Here is a 22,403-nt window from a genome sequence, read left to right on the forward strand (position 1 = left end):
CCTCCGCAGATCCATGTCTGCAATCTTAAAGCTCAACTTTGATTTCTTTTTTAGCGACTTACTAGAAGCAGCACAGTGGAAAGGATCCCCCGGCTGGAGCCCAGCTGGCTGGTTTTGTGATCTTGGGCAAGTCACTTAACCTTCGAGAGCCCCAGGCCCTTCATCTGCAAACAAGGCAGTTGGATTGAGTTTTTGTGATGGTCCCTTTTAGCTCTAATGACCTGGTTTCTTAAAGCAGATTTCTTCCTCTTCTCCCATCAAAGAAGTGAGGCAGAGAGAGGAGGGGAGGGAATTGCCTGCCTGGATCAAAGTGTGGCCTCCCAGAGCCCTTGCCTTCTGCCTGCAGAACTTGCTCATCTTGCCTCTTACAAAGTCAAAGGTGGAAGGATGTGATGTTGGAAGACTTTTACAGATTCTGAAACGGCAATGGACCGATACTCGCTGCGTACCTATCAAGAACCTAAGCACAAGCTGGTCGCTGATGAACTAGAGACAATTAATCAAAAGAAGGAAGGAATTAAAACACACAAGAAGAAATTCACTTCCTGCTCTCAAAACACTCATATTCTCATTGTTCAGTAAGGCATAACATTCTTGAACCCTTACTCTGTGCTAACAAATTAATGTGAGATAAATGTGTTATTTAATTCTCTTTTAAAATGATAGATTCCTCCTTTTCATCAATTTTTAGACTGCTCTGGTGCCTAAACAACTCTTCAGTGAACAGTGAGATTGGAGACATTATTATGAGCTCACATATTTTTATAGATTTCATATTTCATTCCTTTTGGTTTCTTCTTCTTTCTTTCTTTCTTTCTTTCTTTCTTTCTTTCTTTCTTTCCTTCTTTCTTCTTATTTTTCTTGGTTTTTGGCCACAGGTAATCCTTCACATTTGCTCCTGTGTCCTTTTGACAGAAGACTAGTATCTTAGAAAGTTTCCTTGCTTTCTGGTACATTACTTCATCCTTACAACAATCCCAAAGAGATAGAATCTATTATTATTGGCATTTTACACATGATAAACCTGAGATTGCCCAAGGCCACAAGGCCCGTGAAGGTGGACCTCAGATGTGATCTTCACCTGACTCCAAACTTTTGACCATGACACTACGTTGTCTATTGTAAGAGACAAGATGAACACAAAAGAAATAATCAGTAAATAGCAAAGAATGCGTTAAATTAATTTCACTAGGGGGCTATTAGACTAAGGTGGGTTTAATGCTTAGCAGCTTAAGCAAACCAATAACTAAGCCTGCATTGCCTCAAGGTTAAGAAATCAAAACCCAAGGACGACCAATCACAAACAGCCAGCTGGGCTTTTCCAAATAAGGCAGCTGCTTAAGCAATAACCAATCAAATAATTTTCTTGCTTTGCTTCTGCTTGTCTCCATAAAAGTTTTGCCCCTCGTTCGTTCCCATCCATGGAGTGCTCCCAGCCACTTCTGGTTTGGTGTTGCAGTTGGAATCGATTGTTGCTCAAATACTGAATTCCACAAATTTTAGTACGACTCAGTTTATCTTTTGACAAGTGGCATATGTCTTTTGACTGATTCATGACGCATTATTGAGTTCCAATCATATGCCAAGTTCTGTGAGAGGCATAAGATGGGGTCCCTGTTCTCAGGTAGCTCATGCTTCATTATAGGCTGACCTTTGTGTTCATGGCAATGGGCTCGAAATGAATTCAGTGTAGGCTGGGGAGGCCTGGGGCAACTTCTGGGATGGGACTGGATCTGGCCTTTGGAGTTGGATTGGAACTTTTCTGAGATGAGGCATTCTAGGCAGGAGCCCATTCCAACGAAGCCCCCAAGGCAGGAACCAGCTTGGCAGAGGGGTGGCAGTTGTCCATACTGTCTCAAATTACTAATCTTCCATAGGCTTGACTTTGAGAAGAGTGGGGATGATAGATCAAGTATGCTGTGTAAACGCCTCTTAAATGTTTTTATTTATTTTTTGAGAGAGAGAGAGAGAGAGAGAGAGAGAGAAAGTGAGCAGGGGAGGGGCAGAGAGAGAGGGAGACACAGAACCCGAAGCAGGCTCCAGGCTCTGAGTGGTCAGCACAGAGCCCGATGCGGGGCTCAAAATCACGAACTGTGAGATCATGACCTTAGCCGAAGTCGGACGCTTAACTAACTGAGCCACCCAGGCGCACGTGTTGATGGTAGAGGCCATATGTTAATGGTCCCTATATCCTCAGCGACCACCATATGGGTTGTTTCTTCATCATTTTTAAAAGTTGAAATGAATTTTTCCCCCAAAACATTCCTACTCTTCGATTGGATAATTGTATTATGTGTCTCTGAGAATCTACTGCAAAGAAAAAGTCAAGGATGTGCCAGAGACGTTCATCGTAGAAGTATTTGTATCGATAAAATATTAGAAACTACCTACAAGTGAATGCTTAATCACACTAAGGTCCATTCCCTGCTATTCTAGGTATGATCGTCTTGGAACTTGCTGTTAGATATTAAATGTCTTGTTTATGGAGAGTTTTTACTCTCATGGGAATGTTCTTGAGATATACTGTTAAATCAAAACATTCAGGATATGAAATTATAAGCACAAAGCGACCCTGGCTATGTAGAAAAAAATACATAGAGGGAAAGCTGGCAAGAAGTACATCAGGAATGTCAGCAGGAGCCTCTCTCTGGGACGCTTATCTTCTCCTTTTGTCTCTATTCTCCAAAGTGGGTGTGTCTTACTTTTGTAATAGGCCAAAGAAAGGCCATATGGGGGGGGGGGGGCTATTGAAATTCCTCACCTACTGACTCAACATTCTAACAAGTTAAGAAGCTGAGTGTCGTTTTTGCTACCTAGAACAGAACAGGGAAGTCAGGAGTGTGAAACGGATGCTCTGGGAAGCTGGGGTGGGTGCCGGGGTGGTCCCAGCAGAACAATCTGAAAGAGAGGTGAGGTCGCCGAGTTGGTGAGCTGATGGGCTGGGGGGGTCCTCCCCACCTTGGTGGCTCCCACCCCTGTTCCATGGCTACCTGAAGAGGTAGCTGGCCGGAGCGCTGGTGGAAACTCCAATTTTACAGTCATTAGGGGCACAGTGGGCTAAGCGATCAGCGGGGGCTTTGATGTGGTTAACCTCGCTGGGGGCCAGGCTGCTCTGACCTCGGCAGTGTTCTCACTCTAAAGCCGAGGTCGGGTCAGTGCTCCCATTGTTTCCCGGGCCTGCATTAACTCCTGGGCCAGAGAACAGGGCCCGCTCCCCACCGCCTGCCTCCCGCCCAAGTGGGCCAGCTTTGTTCCCTCCCCACCGGCTCCCATTGTGCCTACTGGGGGGGAAAAGGCCAGCATTCATTTCCTCACTCGAATGGCTCCTTCCTCTTCCAGCCCATAAGCATTTTGTCACCGTGACCCCAGAGGTGATTCAGGTCTTTTGATCTTGTCTACCTAGAGCCCCGCTCCTCCACTGCCATCGGGGCCTGGCCGCCCTCCGGAGGGGGCCCACGGCAGAGTGAGCCCTGCGCGCGCTGGTGTGCAGCTAACCAGAGAGGGTGGCTTCTAGTGGGGTGCATTCCAGTCTTTCTTTCCACTAGAGCCCCCGCTCGTCAAGATGCAAAAGCCAGAGGGCCTGGAGGCCTCTTCACTCCTTCCCAGCCCTCCACAGAGCTGGCTGGCCTCCCCCCTGCCCCTGCGCCCCTTCAGCCGCAGCACATTTCCCAGGACTCCCTGCTGGCTTGCCGTCTCCTGGACTGTCCTGGCCTCCTTGGCCTCCACAAGTTCCCTGTGGACTCCACCTAACATGACTCTCCCTGTCACTGTACCGCGGGTCTCACGGTTCTGTGACAACGCCTGTGTGACCAGCCGCCGGCAGTCACAGCTCTGGGGCCGCCCTGACTGTGAGCTCCTTGAAGGCAGCACCACATTTTCTTCCTCGTTAGGTTCCCCCCTCCCGCTAGGTGATTCCAGCAGGGCCCGGAACAGTGAAAAGTACAACATCTAGTCACTTCTAGCCAGCCAGAGGGTGACTTGTGACACTTCCAGAAGAAGCTTTATAGTATAGGCAGGAGTAGAGATGGTTTATGAACCGTCTCTGAGGGCTTGAGAGGTGCGGAGACGTATCGGGAAGGGTTTGGGTGAGTTTTTAAAACATCTGAGGCATCAGTTCATTTGCTCGCCCGTTTGTATGAACAGGAATGGAGCCCCTTCTCTGGGTAATTATTAAATTGCCCTCAGCACGGGGAGTGCAGAAGGGAGACAGATCCCTGTCGGCGGCCCCCCCCCCCCCCCCGTCTGGCGGTGGGAGTGGTCCATAGGCAGGAGAGCATGACCCTTCTGGAGGAGTGAGGACAGGCGGATTCTCGTGCCTGCTGGATTCCGTGTAGAGACAGAAGGAGCTGGACCTTCGAGGGAAGGTAAACTTGTTGAGACAGATGAAAAATGTCCACAGTAACAAACTTATTGGGCAATATCGTGCAGCCGGGGAGAATTAATATAGTTCCTTGAAAGTGAGTGATTTCGGTTCAAATTCCAATTCATGGCTTTGAAGAAAGTACACCGAAACATCACACAGCAAATTCAAGGCAGTCTTTTCCGTCTGACTGTTGACAGCTGGAGGCACATTACTGACGTTCGTGTCTATGCCTCTTCGGGAAATTTGGGCTGGCCTGTCGGCAGCCAGCCAGAGCTGTGCCAACCCCTTCGGAGCTACCTAAAACCCCTTCTGCGGCAGGGTCGGGCCTTATTTGTCTCTTAGCTGCTCCTTTCCAGCCCAGACTTAATACTGTCCAAAGGTAAACTTGACTTCTTTCATGAATCTGCTCATTCATTCATTTACTTCCAACCAATAATCTATCCTTTGTCAGTCAACGGGTTATTTTCATGCATTCGTTCCGCCAATGCTTTACTGAGTGCTTGGGACCGTGTTAGCTTCGGGAGCTATAACATGAACACACAGTGCTGTCTTCCCCCAAGAACATTATTTCAGTGAGGGTCATGCCACCTGGGAGGCGCCGTGATGAGGGAAATACCACAAGGTAGGGGAAATTCGAGAGGAGCCTTAGCCCTAACCGGGGGTATTCGAAGAAGGCAAAAGGTTTGCTAGAGGAGATGACACTTGAAAGATTCTTGAACGTTGAGGCATTAGCCAGGAGGAGAATCGTGTTTGAGCTTGAAAGGAAGGTGGGTATGGGAAGACCCTGGAAACAGACTGAATCAGGCATTCAGGACAGTCCAGAGTGGATTCTGGTCCTTGTTTCTGAAGGGTCCTGAGGGCATGGAGACGAGCGCTCCATTCTATCCGTGTGGACCCTCTGTTGGAACTTCCCACTGCCTCCTGGGGATGGACCCGGCTCAGACCATCACCGCCTGCTGGACGCTGCCTGCCTGCCGCTTTCAAACGGGACCCACTTTTGTCATATGGAAAACACCGTAGCGGCACACAAAAGCCTTAGCATCTTCCAAAATGTTGCATTGTCTATGCAGATAATTTCGGAGAATACTTACTGGCTTCAAATAGCTCTGTATTTAGTTGGGTGGCACCCTCTTCCTCCCGCCCTCCTGGATATGAGGGTAGATGCCTCTGAATGCGCTGTCTGAATCTGAGGCAGAAAGATAATTATTTGCCTTTCTCATAAGGAAAAGCTAATTACTAGAAGGAATCCCAGCATAATTACACAGTTAGGCTTGGTGTCTTTGTACCCATCACTTCCTGACAAAGACATCCCCGTTAGCCTATAGCCTTTTGAAGGAGGAGGGGATGATCATTTCTGGTTCTTTCTAGCTTGCCCACTCTGTTTGTTGTCTACCCAGTGCTGATGCCCCCTGGGGTAAGTACATCGAGACAAGTACCTGGGTAATAGGAAAGGGAGAGTGGTGGCCTCATAGTAACCCGGTAAGGGAGCTTCTAGAGAGTTCTGCAGGTGAGGACATCGTGGCTCAGGGAGACGTGTCACTCGCTCAAGGTCTCTGCCTATAAGAGCTGGGGGTGGAATTTAAACCTTGGTCTGGGAAGCTTGCTTACTTTCCCTACAAGAACCTCATGGTTGGATGTTGACCTGGATGTTGGGGTACCCTAGGCAGAGTAGAAGCGTGGCCAGGAAGGGGGTGAGGGATTTGCTTCTCCATGTGGCTAGGCCTGCCTGGCCACGACCTGGAGTCAAGGGCTGGCTGGGGCTGGGCCGGGGAAGGAAGAAAATGTTCAGCGTGACTGAACACTTGCTATGTGCTCATGAGTCGAGGCACGCACACCCTGGCATGGAAGATGGGATCAGGGGTGTGGTTCTCAGAGGGGTCTCACCAGTGGACCTTCAAACGCCTGTCTGCCCGTCATGCTTCTGGCGCAGATGACGACCAACCGACAGGGAGAAAAACATCACAGAGAAGAGCCCACAGCACTTGATGTCTGTGTGTTTTTCTCCACAGGGAGAAATAGGCCAGGAGGATATTCCAAGCAGAGGAAAGAGCAAAGAAGTGAGCTAAGCCCGAATGCACACTGTTGTTGGAAGTACATAAGTGATAGGTGGGAGCCATTTTGTTGAGTGGGTGGTGACTACCGGCCGTGATCTCATAGAACCCCCAGGATTTCTCGTCTGGAAGGACAAGAGGTTGGACCAGGTGAGTTTTAAATCCCCCATCCTGTTTTGACACTCTGTGAATCAGCGTTTTTAAGATATATTTAAATATTTGTAATGCCATTTGGATACATCTATCAGGAATCTTAAATTCTTCCTACCCTTTGATCTTAAAATTCCACTTCATGAAATCTCTCTGAAGGAAATTATAAGCAAGTATATTCATTACAGCATTGCTCATAATAGGGAAAAATCGGGAATAACCTAGAGACCCAACAATAGGGGATTCACTATGTAAATCGTGTTCTGTCTTCACCTTAGGTTTTATATAGCTATTGAAAGGATGTTTATGATGAATTTATAAAAACAGAGGGAAATGGTTCTGTCATAACATTAAGAGGGAGAGACAAGACATAAAGTTGTGCATTCAGCCACAATAATGACAAAACCAGTGCGTCCTAGAGCAGCAGAGACACAATTAGGCACAAAAAATTCAAAAAAATGCATTACCGGGGACCACCTTTGATTGATAAAACTATGGAGAATTTAAAAATTAACTTTATTTCTCGCATAAGAAAGATAAACCTTATGGCTATGTTTTTAAAAATAAAACACGGGGCGCCTGGGTGGCTTAGTCGGTTGGGCGGCCGACTTCGGCTCAGGCCATGATCTCGCGGTCCGTGAGTTCAAGCCCCACGTTGGGCTCTGTGCTGACAGCTCAGAGCCTGGAGCCTGTTTCGGATTCTGTGTCTCCCTCTCTCTGACCCTCCCCTGTTCATGCTCTGTCTTTCCCTGTCTCAAAAATAAATAAAACGTTAAAAAAAAAATTAAAAAAAAATAAAAATAAAAAAATAAAACGCAAAACAACGGCAGCAAAAACTCTCATGCAAAGGCCCGGCAAATCTCCTTTGCTGGTGGTTGGTGACTATGTCTGGGTCCATGACTTGCAAGAAGGCGGCCTGAGACCTCAGAAGAGTGTTTGGGGGAGAGACAGTGCCAGGAAGTCCCCGAGACAGTGGTGGTTGGTGGGTGTTGGCCGCTAGACGGGAAGGCAGCTTTCTTAGTGATACCAGCTCCTCAGAGGCTCTGACGGAGGCCCCCGGGGGTAATATTGAGCCCCAGGCATCTGTCCAGACCTGCAGGAACCAGCAGTGATGTGAAGACAGTTGTGAGTCTGTCTATCTAGGGTTTTGTGAAATGTCGAGATGGCCTAATTTCCATCTTTAATCTTCTTGGGAAACGGTGGAGGCCAAGAAGTTTCATGGCAGGGACTAGACTTGGGGTCAGAGACTCGGGCTCGTGTCTCGCTTTGACTTGTTCCTTCTGGGCTCTTGGGTTTCGTGCATCAGGAAGGGAATTACAACACGGACCCTGAAGAGGTGGGCACGGAGGTTTCAGCGAGGTACTATCTGCCAAGTACCTGACTCGCGGGAGGGGCTCCGGCCACCGGGACTCACGTCTGTGTGATCTTCTCCTCGTGCTGCTTCTTTATGGGTGAGAGATGTGACCCTGCCTGTGAGCACTTGCTGTGAAGATCCAGTGTGAAACTGGCCAGTTTGGGGGGCGCCTGGGTGGCTCAGTCGGTTAAGCGTCCGACTTCGGCTCAGGTCACGATCTCACGGTTCGTAGATTTGGGCCCCACGACGGGCTCTGTGCTGACGGCACTGAGCCTGGAGCCTGCTTCACATTCTGTGTCTCCCTCTCTCTCTCTCTGCCCCTCCCTTGCTCAAGCTCTCTCTCTCTCTCTCTCTTTTTCTCTCTCTCTCAAAAAATGAATAAGCATTAAAAATTTTTTTAAACTGTTTGGTTCATGACATGGCCTAGCGGGCCGGCCTCATTGTATGAGCGGGCCCTAAATTAGTCCCGCAAAAGAAATCGTTTAACTGATGTCCTGCGCTGATACCGCTGAGAAGGTCCCCCTCCCCACAAGACAGAGCCGGTGGCCAATCGCTTCACTCTGCTGAGGGGTTTCGAAAGATCTGAGAACGGGAGGCGAAACCAGCTTGTCCAGTGGCCAGCAGGGTTCTTGGCACGGTTCCTGGGAAGGCAAGCTTCTGTGCCCTTCTCCTGCGGTCTTATACCTGCCTGGCACCAGTTCAGCGAACAGTTTTAGATTCCGTGGATATGGGCAAAATCTCTCCATTGTTGCCAAAGGAGGATTTCACACATGATGATACAGATTTTCTGGCCAGATGGCTCTGAGAAGCCCTGGGAGCCCCAAGATGACCCAGTAAGATGGGGGCTTAGGGGGCAAGGATTTATGGGGTTTCCAGGGAGATTGCCGAGTCTAGAAAGAACAACCTGGCTGATGTCTGCCGTTTCACTAGGAGAGCTCTGACGCCTGAGAGCCCTGAAGGTGCTCAGGCTTCGTGGCCTCCCTTTAAAAGTTAGATTGTCGTGGGAAAGTCACATCCTATGCCATTAGTAGTAGCTGCTATTAGGCCGGATTCATAGGGACAAGTAAGGATAGAGTGCTGGCCGGGTCAGCACCGAGAAGCTGGGGCAGCAGAAATGAAATCAGATGGGAGAACAGCAGTGGAGAACCTGTAAGCAGTCCTCTCCAATCCCCTGGGGTTTAGATTTTATCCACTTTTAAATTTACGGTAAGTTAAACCTAAGACAAGATTATGGTTAAGGTGGGAGAGAATCTAGGAGGCCATCCTCAAATGAGGGACAGGGTGGGTGTGCGGTGGGGTCGGTGAGATAGGTGAGACAGTGAGGCACGGATGTCCGGTGCATGGGACGCGGGCTGCTCATCTCGGAATTGGGTGTGCGATGACCTCCATCCATGGCCACTTCTAACCCCAAAGAGTTTACCTCCATTCCTGGGATCTGACTCCTGGGAGGGAATCCCGTGCTGACTCTCCACGGGAGTTACGGTTGTGCTCTAGGCCCCAAGCCTTCTATCCTGCCTGGGGGGGAGGTGGGGGGGGCGTGAAACCAGGCTTCCTTTGTCCACTGTGATGCTTCTGATATGCCGATTTCTCAGGACACCAAAGCATCGGGTTTTCAAGGAGTCAGGATCCACTGGAAAGAGAACTGGGGGCTGGGGGCGCCTGCAAAGTCGAAGGTCATTACCGCGTGACTATTCACACTTCACATGCGACGGCGCTGTGAAGGGAAGGTTCCTGGTGTCCCCGTCCTACCCAGGCACTAACCGTGAACAGGACTTTAGTACGTCTGAGCCGTAATTCTAAGACGGGGAAACTGAGGCCCAGCGGGGGAAGTGACTTCCCCACTGCTGGTCACAGAAAGGATTAGGACCCGTCACTACCGTCACTAAATCCTCGTTTCCTTGACCTCCAGGACCCACGTTCTTCTCCCTGTGCCACCCAGCATCGGATCACACCCCCAGGCAGAGCGCCTAGGCGTTTCCTGCCTCCTGTGTACAATGGTGAGGATTTACTGTAGCTGGGATTTTGTTTCAAGCCTTTACTATGATTAGCAAACATCAAATATCAAAAGCTTATCTAGTAAACACCTCCCGTCCATGCCATGGCTGTTATGGTCAGCTTCGGATTGAAGTCGAGTCACATTTGAAAACAGATGCAATTTCAAGAGGCCAGAGCGAGGCCGCCCACATCTGCTGGCTGTGATCTTTCGTCTGCAGTAAATGGCATTGTTGGAGAGCCGGGCTGTAAAACATCAGCCTGGTCAGCAGGCCCTGCTCACAATGCCTGGAGCTTTCCGGGGGATTTGAAAAATGCAGCCGAGCACTCCGAGTCTGGTGGGCAGTCTGCCTCAGGACTGGGAGGTTCAAATCAAATATGTATTATCTTTGACCAAAATTCCAGTGATCCCGCGAGGGCTTCCAGGAACGATTCCGGCAGGAGTGGAGGTCAGGGGAGATGGCGAGCGTGTGTCAGACTTCGGCACCTCTCTCTCTCCGTTAACACCGAAAGACCGCGTACTTGCGTCCTCGCCCCAGAAGTGAGATGAGAAACGTGCCTTTGGCCCACGCGTGAGCAAACGTGAAGTGTGAGCCTGCGGCGTGGGCTCGGTGCCTGTTTTTCCTTGGGTCCACGGCTACGGTGGCTGACTGCTGTGCCTCTCCTTAAACGTGCCAGGCCCAGAAGCTGGGCTCTGCCTGGTGCCCACTGAGCCCGCTGGCTCGTCTTCAGGGCCGCGGGGCGTGTGTGTGTGTGTGTGTGTGTGTGTGTGTGGGCGTGCAGGACAGTCTGAGGGTTCTTCCTAGGGATTCCGGTCACGGCAGCACGTTCACTGCCGTCCCCGGCGCCTTTCTCTTTCTACTGCTCACACGGGAAGCAGACACTCTATCTGGGGTACTAATGTTTCTCTGGGCGCCACAGTCCGTGGATTTGAGTGACCCATTCCAGCTGTTTCTGGCGGCGGCCCCGCTGCTGGCTGCAGCCCAGTGGGTGGCGGGGTGGTTGACACCGTGGAAAATGCGTTCCTAATGGGCCAGGAGCTGCCATCGGCAAGAGCTGGAGGCGTTGGCGGAACGAGAGAACTTGTTCTCTGCCCCTGGGTCTGGCAGAGTTCACGCGCGGACGATGAGCGGCTGCTTGCAACAGGGGAGGCATTGATTTGGTTTCGACTCCTCGAAGCTGATGAGGAGGTGGGGCCGACCCCACGAAAAAGTTGGCCAGTGCTCCTGCGAGGACCACTGTAACGGCGACTCAGGATTCGCGGGGGGGTGGGGGGGGTCTCAACGGGGCTGCTCCGGGTCCCAGCTGGGCACTGTCGTGTCCCCCGAGCTGTGGGTCCCTGGGGCTCTCTCGGCACGCGCTCCGCTGCAGGTGCACGCGGAGCCTTGAAGGACGCGTGAGAGTAGGGAGGGGGGAGGGCTCACTGGGACAGGATGGCCGCGGGGGTGGGACCGGAAGGGATTTTCAGAAGTGCTTTTACATCGTCGGGTACCACCATGGCCAGTGGCTCAGGTTATGGGCATCACCACGAGGGCTGTTACTCAAGTTCGGGGAGGATCTAATTTTTCTTTAATTTAGCTTCTATTTTTTTTTTTTTTTTAATCAAAGCTATGTATGCATATCGTTTCAACAGTTCTGCAAGGCCTCTTAAGAAAAGCAAGGGTCTGGGGGCGCCTGGGTGGCTTAGTCTATTGAGCATCTGAGTCTGGATTTCGGCTCAGGTCGTGATCTCACGGTTCATGAGATAGAGCCCCGAGTCGGGCTTTGTGTTGACAGTGCTGAGCCTGCTTGGGATTCTCCCTCTCTCCCTCTCTCTTCGCCCCTCCTCCACTGGCGCTGTCTCTCTTTATCTCTCTTTCTCTCTCAAAATAAATAAATAAACTTAAAAAAAAAAACCGCGCAAGTTTCCTCCAACTTCTTCCTCCCTATTTCTGTTTCCCCAGAGGTGTCAACTTTGAACTCTTACGACTCTTGTCATTTCCCTCCACCTCTTGTAGTAAAATATTGTGTTTTGATGTGACAGCGTGAGCAACAATCTGTTGGCTTTCACTGTGGAAGATGACAATTTAGCTTCTTTTTGACCGTCCCTCTTCTCAACATTTATTGGCAGAAACATTTTCTTCCCCCTGTAAATCACAACTTTGGAGAGGGGCCAGACAGAGGGTGCAAGAAACAGCGTGGAGCTCAAACTCCCCAAGCGAGGGCAAGATAAAACGATTTCCCAGTGAATCGTGGCGGACGTGGAGTTTGGAGCTAAAATTACCCACGCGACGGATGCTTCGTACGTGCGGATCCCAAGGCCGTACGGTGTATTCCACAAGGCACGTGTGGACAAAGGCATTCCCTACCTTTATATCTTTTGCAATACTCTGTGGAAGAGGACCTAGCTGGGTTAGAAACACACTTTCCTCGGAGCCCAGGAGAGCCAGGAGAGGAATGCAGGGGGCGTGTCAATAATGGAAGAGTATGCAGACGCATCAGAGGGAGCCATCTGTCCCTGCTGCAGGACACATCCATGAAAATATGATGCTGATCATCAGGTCCTGGGAAAGGAAAGAACCTGTTTACATTTATGATAGGTGTGGCACGGGGCATCGTGCCCAGAAGAGAAGGTGCTCAAAGCGTAAGTTGTCTTTAATAAACGAAGCGGCTCATTTTGCAGATGGGTACACTGAGACTCAAAGAATGCTCTAGTCATACGGAAGATTGATGATGGAGTTGGTAGAGGGACCTGCGGCCCTCCCTCCCTCTATATCCTCCCTTCTTCTCTGTATTGGTGTATCGAAGACGACTGGGACCAGGCATTGTTACAGGCGCTAAGGATTAAAAAGACAGAGACTAGGAGCCAGAAGGGCTAAGAGTCCTGTTGAGAGGCAAGTAAACAAACAATGCGGAAGAGAGTGGGGTTGTGATAGAGGTGGGTTTACGCAAGGTACTTGAGGAAGACAGGGAAGGGACAGGTAACTGATCGAGAATCAAGGAGGACTTCCCAGAGAAAGTGATAATTGAGCTTGATCATGAAGGAAGACTAAACCTCAGCCAAGAAAACTATAGTCAGCCCTTCATTATGTGATCACTTGACAATGTGCAGGGAAGAGTTTGGAGGCAGGAGATCGGGGAGGAGACTTGTGTCTCCTTATTCAGGGGAGAGGTGACATGGGCTTGAACAAGCAGGACAGTGGCCAGGGAAAACAAGGGGGCAGGTGGGAGAAATATTTTGGTCCAAGGATTCACCTAACCTGGTGGTTGGCTGGAGGGGCGGGAGAGGAAAAGCTCTAGACTGACTCCCAGATTCCGGACTCGTTTAGGGGCAGTAAATGAGGGTAAAGTGATTCACAAGAGGTGAGAGAGGTTTTTTGGCAGGGGAAGAGGGTGAGTTCAGGTTTGAACTTGTAGATTTGACAGGTGAGAAATCTAAGAGGAAGTGTTCAGAGGCGTTTGGGTTTGCAGGGCCACAAACACAGAAGAGAGGATCGGAGCGGGGGTCAGGGGCCGAGGCCGGTTGTTGAAACCACAGAAAGGAGCTTCAGCCAGGGGCATGGGAGTGAGAGGAGGGGAGTGTTGAGGACAGAGCCCTGAGGAGCATCTTCACGTGGGGGATGGTGAGAGGGAGAATGCGTGATGTCTACAAAGCAGAATTCAGAGATACGGAAGGAGCTCCTCTCAATGAGAGGAAACAGATTTTAGGAAGGAGAAGATGGTCAGCACGTCTAACGCGGCAAGAAAGTCTAGAAAGGAAAAGACAGAATTCACTAGGGTGGTAAGGCCGTGAGCAGCAAATCTCCATGCCCTCTAGGAAAGCTGGCTGGCCTTGGGATGAACAAAATCAATGTGCCTGCAGGATGCCGCTCTGCAATCCTCGCTCCCTGGGACCCACTGATGAGCTGTCCTAGAAGACAAAGGACAGTAAATGGGGTTCCCGCCAGGTTGAGGCCAAGCCAGGTAGACTGGTGAGAGAATCTGTCTTCTGGTCTGGTGACCATGTGCCCTGGTCAATGTGTTTTCTTGGACTCTGACTGGTCTCTACATTTATTAGCAGCCTGTGGATAATGTTTGTCTCTGTCTCCCGGTGGAGTTCACCCAGAGTGAGATACTGCAGAGCCAGAACCTGAGGATTAAGTACAGCAGAATTTCTTTTTATTCGCTAAGGGGGTGTCCTTCTTTCTGATGTGGAGACTGAGCTAAGCGGTTGCCTGTCTATTCTTTAGTAAGTCAATTAGCAAATCGTCTTGTGTGCATGGTCTCTAAACCTGGGCTTGGATGAGCAACTTGCATTCATTCTTTGGAGGAGAAAATTAAGTGATATAGACCCCAAACAGATATAAGTAGGGTGTGGGTGGCTATGTTATAAGGCTTTCTGCTTATTTACATAATAAGACATTGGATGCCAGGTAAATAAAAAAAATATATGCGAGTTTCCCACAGGTTCTTTCCAGATTTTTGCTCATTTGATATTTTCCTTTGAGTTTCCATGGTGGAGTGGTTGGAGGGCTCGTACTGGTACTGAAACCTTGTCATTACAATTCTGCCTCTTCCAAAAAAGGATTAGAGAGAGCTTCCAGCATTCACGTCAATGAAACAAAACCATTAATGAATAAAAAAGCAAAAGAAAGATGTGCATCTCTTATATGGGGTGAGAAACATGACAGGGCATTGGGATAACATGATGCTGCAGGCGAGCACGGCCTTTGGCTTCAAGCTTCTTGACCTCAAGGCAAGAAGGCAAGCAGGCTGGCCTATAGAACTGTCCATATCAAATTCACATAAAAATATGATCACAAACGACTTTAGAGATGATGCAATTATACTTTTGGTTAAAAGGGTAGCTGTTTTGGATAGCGCTGGTATGGAGGATGTAAAGCCACCTGCTTCCCCAGTCCCCATCCCCCAAAGTACTGGTGTCGGGCTTCAGGGTAGAGTGGAAGTCATTTTTCTCGTTCAACAGCTTCATTTCGCATATGGGGAAACTGAGGCCAAAGATGCCAATCTAGGTGATTGGTTGGTAAATCTGGACTAAATTCTGTACATTCCACCTGCTTTTCTGTGTATAAGGATTTCAGGATTCTTTTTATTTTAAGTGGCATTTGATTTTCATAAATAAAATTCACTAAAAATCGGTCGATTTCCAGCCAGAGATAGGTACCTTTAATATTCAAAATGCACATGTACATACACACATGTATGAAATGTACAGATTATATATCCTTTTTTGTTTTTTTTTAAAGAAGCTCATACATGTAAAGTTTCTTTCCTTCTTTGTCCCTTTTGACCCCCTTCACCCATACATGCCAGCCCCTACCCCCTGACTGTGGCAACCACCAATCTGTTCTTCAGACCTAAGAGCTTGTTTTTTTTATTTTTTATTTTTTTAATGTTTATTTATTTATTTTAAGAGAAGGAGAGAGCACACAAACATGAGCTTGGGTGGGGTAGAGACAGAGGGAGGGAGAGAGAATTCCAGGCAGGCCCAGCACCCCCAGCACAGAGCCCGACGCGGGGCTCAAACTCACAAACTGTGAGAATCATGACCTGAGCTGAAAACAAGAGCTTAACTGACTGAACCACCCAGGCACCCCATTACCACATCTTCTTTATCCATTCATCCATCGAAGGACACTCAGATTGATTCCATGTCTTGACTATTGTAAATAATGCTGCAGTGAACATAGGGTGCATGTCTCTTTTCAAATTCGTTTTTGTTTGTTTGTTTGTTTGTTTGTTTTCTTTGGATAAATATCCAGAAGTGGCATTGCTGAATCATATAGTAGTTTTACTTTTAATTTTTGAGGAACTTCCGTACTGTTATTCATAGTGGCTACACCAATTTACATTCCCACCCACCGTGCCCGAAGGTTCTCTTTTTCCCATATCCTTATAAACACTTGTCATTTCTTGTCGTTTTGACAATGGCCATTCTAACAGGTGTAAGGTGATATCTGTTGTGGTTTTGATTTGTACCTTCCTCATGACTAATAATGCTGAGCATTCTTTCATGTACCTGTTGGCCAGCTGTATGTCTTCTTTGAGAAAAATGTCGATTCGGATCTGATGCTAATTTTGTTTGCTTCCGAGTTGTAGGAGTCCCTCGTACATTTTCGATATTAGCTCCTTATATTAGTTATCAATTTATTTCTGCTTTTTAAACTTGGCACATTATGAATATTTTACCATGACGGTAGGGATTTTTCTGTAATGTGATTTTTAATATCTGTGTAAGGGGGGCGCCTGGGTGGCGCAGTCGGTTAAGCGTCCGACTTCAGCCAGGTCACGATCTCGCGGTCCGTGGGTTCGAGCCCCGCGTCGGGCTCTGGGCTGATGGCTCAGAGCCTGGAGCCTGTTTCCGATTCTGTGTCTCCCTCTCTCTCTGCCCCTCCCCCGTTCATGCTGTGTCTCTCTCTGTCCCAAAAATAAAAATAAATGTTGAAAAAAAAAATTAAAAAAAAAAAAATCTGTGTAAGGTATTATCACATGGATGTATCATACAGTGAACTTACGTGAGAGATTGACCGTATTTTGTTTTCCAGGTAAGATCTGTTGAAAGCTATGCACATCAGCCCAGCTTTTTGGGAGCAGACAAAACAACTCCCAAGAAATTTCCCAGTTTGAAGAGCTTGGCTGTACTTACCACACGGTGATGTTTGGGCACCACGGGCCCATGGTTTCCAAATTCCTGAGTGACTTTGGGTATTTCAGTACTTTCTCCCTCTGAGGAAGCCAGGTTGTCTCCTCTCCGTTTGATTTCTGCAGCTGGGTTCGCATAGCTTGGCCCTGTGACTGGCCAGAAGCCCTCCACTCTTCCCCACTCAGCCATGGAGCAAAGGGAAAGCCACAGACATTTCCAGCAGAGTTCGTAGAGCCTTCAAAGGGGTTTTGCATTTACCAAAGAGATTCTTCGGAATTTTGGAACGGCCAACATGAAATCAATTCCTACAAGACTAACAAATCAGGAGAGAATGAGGAAAGATGCCCAGAGAAATGACCTTAGGTCATTGCCAGGTCCTTAAAGTGCCTCCTGAATCATCAAAGAAAGATTCCATTACTGCCAAGATGGTTATAACGTCAGGTTCAATTTATTATGTCTGGATGCCTTGAAAATTAATCATTTAAGTGTAAGTATTTTATTATTTATTTATGATGTATACCCTGCTGACTTCGAAAATGAATCAGAGGTAGCAGGCTATATTTTATTTTTGTGTTTTACCTGTATTTTTGTTAACGTAAAATGTACATTGTTCTAACAACAACAAAAATCCCTTGTTCTGCCTCTCACTTTCTGATTTTGTTCCTTAAAAGCAACCAGTTTCAACACTTTACGTTGGTCTTTACATGATTTATTTCCGTCTTCTATGTGCTTATATTGCTATTTTTAAATTTATTAATGCTAGGCATTATCCATATTGACTGCCGGCACACCACTGGTTGATTACTATGCGTTACTGATTCTTGATGGAGCACATCCAGAGTGAGATATTACAGAATCAGAATCCAGGAAGAATATGTTTAGCCTTGAGGTTACTTTAGTAGAGTTGAGGATTTAAATCTCTTATAACTATAGCCTTCACTTCCTCTCTTTCTATCCTCCCAATATAATTACTTTGTAATCTGTAGTTAAATCAATAGTCAGTATTTACTTTTTTACTATGAAAACGTTGCTCCCTGAAGAGCCAGTAGTATATTATGAATGCTCTTCTTTTGCAATAATTTTTTGTGTTTTTCTGGAGCTAGTAATTCTCTGCATAAGACTATGTACCTATTTTTAATTTCTTAAAATCATTAAGGTTTATCAATAGTGTTTTGCAAGTGCTTGTATGAAGCAGACCATTTATCAGTTGCATTTCCCCACCTCCAGAACACTCTCATTGCCCTTTGTCTTGTGTTCTAATTTGGACTGAGTTTTAAGCCTGATATGCAGCTGTCATTCTGGGATGAGGTAGACTGTATGTTAAAACATATTCACTGCCCCTTCTTGGAGAAGATTAGATCTCTGAGTCCCATATATCAGGTTTGGTCCTGTGACCTGCTTTGGCCAATGAAATGTGATAGAAGGTGTGTGTGTGTGTGTGTGTGTGTGTGCATGTGTGCACATGTGTATCACTTCTGAGAAGAAATCTTAGAGCCAGAGTATGGCTTGCTGTGGCCTCTTTTATCCCCTGCCAGGACGGCTGTCAACATTTCAGATAGAGGATGTTCCACTTAGATCTGGAGCAGAGATGACACGAAGTAGAGCTATAACCAACCCACGATGGACATGTAGCAAGAAATAAAACTGTGTAGTTGTAAGCCCCAGCACACCCTAGCCTATTTTGCCTGCGATGTGTGACTTATCATTGCTGCCTTTCTGTGTTGGCTGATCTGCTCCTATTCATTTGTTCAGCTGATCACTCACCTTTCTCTCACTTTCTCTCTCTCTCTCTCATTATCTATCTACCGATCTGTTCTGTTGTTTAATCCCCTGTTTTGATGTGGCATAACCCATGCCAGCTTTCTAGGAAATGGTGTATGGGATGTAAAATTTTTGAATTCTTGCGTAACAAAAATTGTCTGTATTCGATCATTACATTATTTAGCTAGTTTGGCTGGGTATAGAGATCTATGTTGAAAATCACTTTCTCTCAGAAATATGAAAGCATTCTTTCTGTTTTTTAAAAATTTTTTAACATGTATTTTTGAGAGACAGAGGGCTAGTGGGATGGAGCAGAGAGAGAGAGGGACGCACAGAATGTGAAGCAGGCTCCAGGCTCCAAGCTGTCAACACAGAGCCCGAAGAAGGGCTGGAACTCAGGAGCTGCGAGATCATGACCTGAGCCAAAGTCGGACGCTTAACTGACTAAGCCACCCAGGTGCCCCTGAAAGCATTGTTTGTTTTCTAATATTTTATATTGCTATTGAGAAGTCTGATGCCATTCTCATCCCCAATCTTTGGATAGAATTTAATGTTCTTCCCTGGAAGCTTTTTTTTTTTTTTTTCCTATTTAGCTAGTGGAAGTTTTAAGATCTTTCCTTATCTCAGTATTTTGAAACTTTATACTGAAGATTCGTCTTTTTTTTTTTTTTTCTTGTATACTTTTGATCCTGGAGCTCATCATGCCCTTCCCTTCTAGGAATTTTTCTTTAAAATAATTACGTCTGGGGCACCTTGGTGGCTCAGTTGGTTGAGTGTCCAACTTCAGCTTATGTCATGATCTCACGGTTCGTGTGTTCGAGCCCTGCATTGGGCTCTGTGCTGACAGTTCAGAGCCTGGAGCCTGCTTCGGATTCTGTGTCTCCCTCTCTCTCTCTGCCCCTCTCCTACTTGTGCTCTCTCTCTGTCTCAAAGATAAATAAACATTAAAATAAATAAATAAATAAATAAATAATAAATAAGTAAATAAATAAAATAATTATGTCTGTAATAATTTTCTCCTGTTTTTTCTTTCTGTAAATAGCATTAGTCAGATGTTGAATATTGTGGGTTGATCCCAACATTTCATCTTTTATGTCTTATTTTCCAATTCTTTTGGATATATACTCACATTTCATTGGCTATATATTTCATTTCCCATATTTTCATATACACATCCATGTATATATATATATATATATACACGCACACACACACACACACACAACAAAACAGTTCAAAGATTCCATAATTGTGTTTTCTGATCTTTCTATTGAGTTTTCTACTTTAGCTATGTCATCTAATTCAAAGGAATCATTTATAGGAGAATAAAGAAGAGATGACCTTGAAGATCTAAATCCATGCTATTTAGCCTTAAAGTCTGTATGAGCTTCGAAGTCACTGAGTTTAGCGTCTCCAGATGAAAAGAATAGTTTCCAGAAAGAAAAAGACTTATCTAAGGTAATGTACCACCACTTGCTAATTCTGGGTCAGCTGCCTTTCCTCCACCAGCATTGTTATGCCTGTTCATCTTATTGATAAAACTTTGTTTCAGTTCTGGAAAAGGCGCTTTCATTTTTTTAATGTTTATTGATTTTTGAGAGAGAGAGAGAGAGAGAGAGAGAGAGAGAGAGAGACAGACAGACAGAGCGTGAGTGGGTGAGCGGCAGAGGGAGACACAGAATTTGAAGCCAGCTCCGAGTCCTGAGCTGTCAGCACGGTCTGACATGGGGCTTGAACTCATGAACCACGAGATCATGACCTGAGCTGAAGTCGGACACTCCACCAACTGAGCCACCCAGGCGTCTCTGAAAAAGACACTTTTAAAGTTAACTCCTGAATGCAAGTAAATAATGAAGATTGGTTGGGGCAGCATTGAAAAGTGGGCACTTAACGTAATGGTGAGTGAGCATTGCTCGCAGTCCCGGAAATCTACTTCCTCTCCTGTCTCTGACTTGCACTCCGATTTTGACAATTCGTTTCATCCTTCTAGACCTAGGGGTCCTCATCTATAAACTGAGGAGCTTGTAGTAGGTCGTTGCTTCTCAACGCATTCGTCAGAGCCCCAGACGTTCCATGGGTGCCTTGAGCCTTGATGGCCTGGGGAAGGGGCTGAAAGGGGGAAAAGGAGGCAGGGTTCTGGGCCCTTCCTCTGCTTCTACCTGAGCAGACCCCTTGGGTCTGTTTTATGTATTTGGTTTTCATGGAAGCTTTTATCTCAACCACAAGATTCTGTGGTTAAATGTTTGAGAACCACTGGACTAAACTTCTCTAGCCTTTCTTTGGGCAAAGTGTTTTTTCTGCCTCTCTGATTATAGATGTTCTTTCAGAGACTCATTTAGACAGGCTCAAATTTATATGCTGTTGAGCTCTTTGGAGTTCCTATAAATTAGGATGCACATCGAGATAATTACCATTCTGGAATTCTAAGCACTTAAATACAAGTCAATCCTTATAACCCCCTTTAAACCAATTGCCTCACTGCAGACATGGTCACTGAATATATATTATCGAATGCCAATAAAACAGGAAACTCGATCCTGCCATTTTCCCCATTAGATAGTACAGAGGGGTTAAAGCCAGAATCTCAGCCGTCATTCTGACCGCAGGATCTTGCTTCTCTGGACAGTCTAACTCTGGTTGTCAGGCCAGGCACAGGGGCAGACCCAACGCCTTCCATCCCTTCGGCTCTGTACAGTCATGGAGTGGACCAGCTTGTAATCCCTTGCTTTTGGGAAAGAAACTGGTTTTCTTCTGTGGCCAACTGTGTCTACCAATCGCTAAAGGAAACAATAGACCCAGGGCAAGCACTACTCTCGAGTGGTGGCCCTGGGAGGCAGCAGGTCAGCGTCCGAGCCTGGCATTAAGGCAGCCGAGGCCAGTGGTGGAGCCCAAAAGACCACAGAGATGGCTTCTCCAGGGCACACCTGCTCTGAAAAGGAGTATGGGGGCCCGGGGAACCGAGGCAGAGAATGGTTTTAGGACTCTGTAGAATCAGAACGAACTTCATAGAAGAGCCTTAGAAATGTTGTGGGGAAGCACATGGAAAAACTAAAAGCCAGACAAGTGACACTCCTTGCTCAGGTCACCCTTAGGTCACAGTATCTCACTTCTTCCAGTCTGCACTGTGAGCCCTCAGGCCTCTCTCCACAGGGGCTGGGCACGTCAATGAGGTAACTGACAGAGGAGTGTTTCCCCGAAGGCAAGGAGCCTTCGGGAAGGGAGGGTGAGGGGACGGCGTTTTCCCACAGGGAGCCATTGCTCAACAGGCAACAGCCAGAACCCAGACCAAATCCATCACCATGTGAGACTCTCAACCCCACCCCGGACTACTACGGACTCCAGAGAGTAGCCAGTGTGTGCGCGAATTCCCTCCTGCCTCCCTTGGCTGTCCGCCTGAGCCAGTCTGTGCCCGTTAAGTTCATCTTCAGTTAAAACTGTGACCACACCCCGAACCCTCAGTCCTTGGGCCACCTCTGTACTGAAGCGCTTGCTGTGCGTATCAGGGATGGAGCATCCTGCCCTTTCTGAGGTTGACAGGCTGTGACGATTCTGATAGGGACCGGGAAGTCACACATATCATTTGCTTCCGTAAATAGTCATCCCATTAATAAGCATCCACCGAGAGAAGACGGTTCCTTTGCAGACTCCCAGGCCACAGGCTTCGGTTTCCGGAAAATGCAGATCGGGACAGCAGATGAAATAAAGCCATCACCAGCCCATAGGACAGTCTCAAGAGGAGTGACTGTCCCTGTCCTCTGCAGTTGTTGCCAGAGAGCAATTTGCCCTTGAATCCAATCTACCATCCCTAGACTGACAATTTCATTTCCCTCCCAGCCCACCCCCTGCCCCGAAGATCTGCTGAAGCCGCGAGTTCCAGCTGAAGAGCCGGCAGGATAATAGGTGAGTCCCGTCCGTCCATCAGCGATAATAGTCACAGACACTCGTGACGCCTTTTGTCTGCTGGCTTCCCTGAGGATGCAGGCTGGGGACCTGGGGTATTTACACTGCCTTTGTGTGTGTGTGCTTTTAACATCAGCCCTCTTGTTTACTTTCCTGCCTGTTTACTACCTTTGCAGGAGCCCAGCCACTAAGTCAACACGCATTAAGACC

At 47.4% G+C, this 22,403-nt stretch overlaps 1 long non-coding RNA gene across 2 annotated transcripts in view; it reads left to right on the forward strand.

The window, feature by feature from the left end:
* Nucleotides 1–16,400: 16,400 nt before the first annotated feature.
* LOC112864334 (uncharacterized) overlaps nt 16,401–22,403 on the forward strand; it is an 80,975-nt gene continuing 74,972 nt past the window's right edge. The window contains exons 1-3 of one of the 2 annotated variants that reach the window (XR_015248885.1): nt 16,401–17,019; nt 19,602–20,191; nt 22,128–22,193. This is a non-coding gene — a long non-coding RNA (uncharacterized LOC112864334). Of the gene's footprint in view, nt 17,020–19,601; nt 20,192–20,271; nt 22,194–22,403 lie in introns of those variants that run through there. The other variant, XR_015248884.1, reaches the window with a different exon arrangement.

The sequence above is a fragment of the Puma concolor genome, chromosome A3, assembly GCF_028749965.1.
Source record: "Puma concolor isolate L17-30 chromosome A3, mPumCon1.1.hap2, whole genome shotgun sequence".
Taxonomy (NCBI): domain Eukaryota; kingdom Metazoa; phylum Chordata; class Mammalia; order Carnivora; family Felidae; genus Puma; species Puma concolor.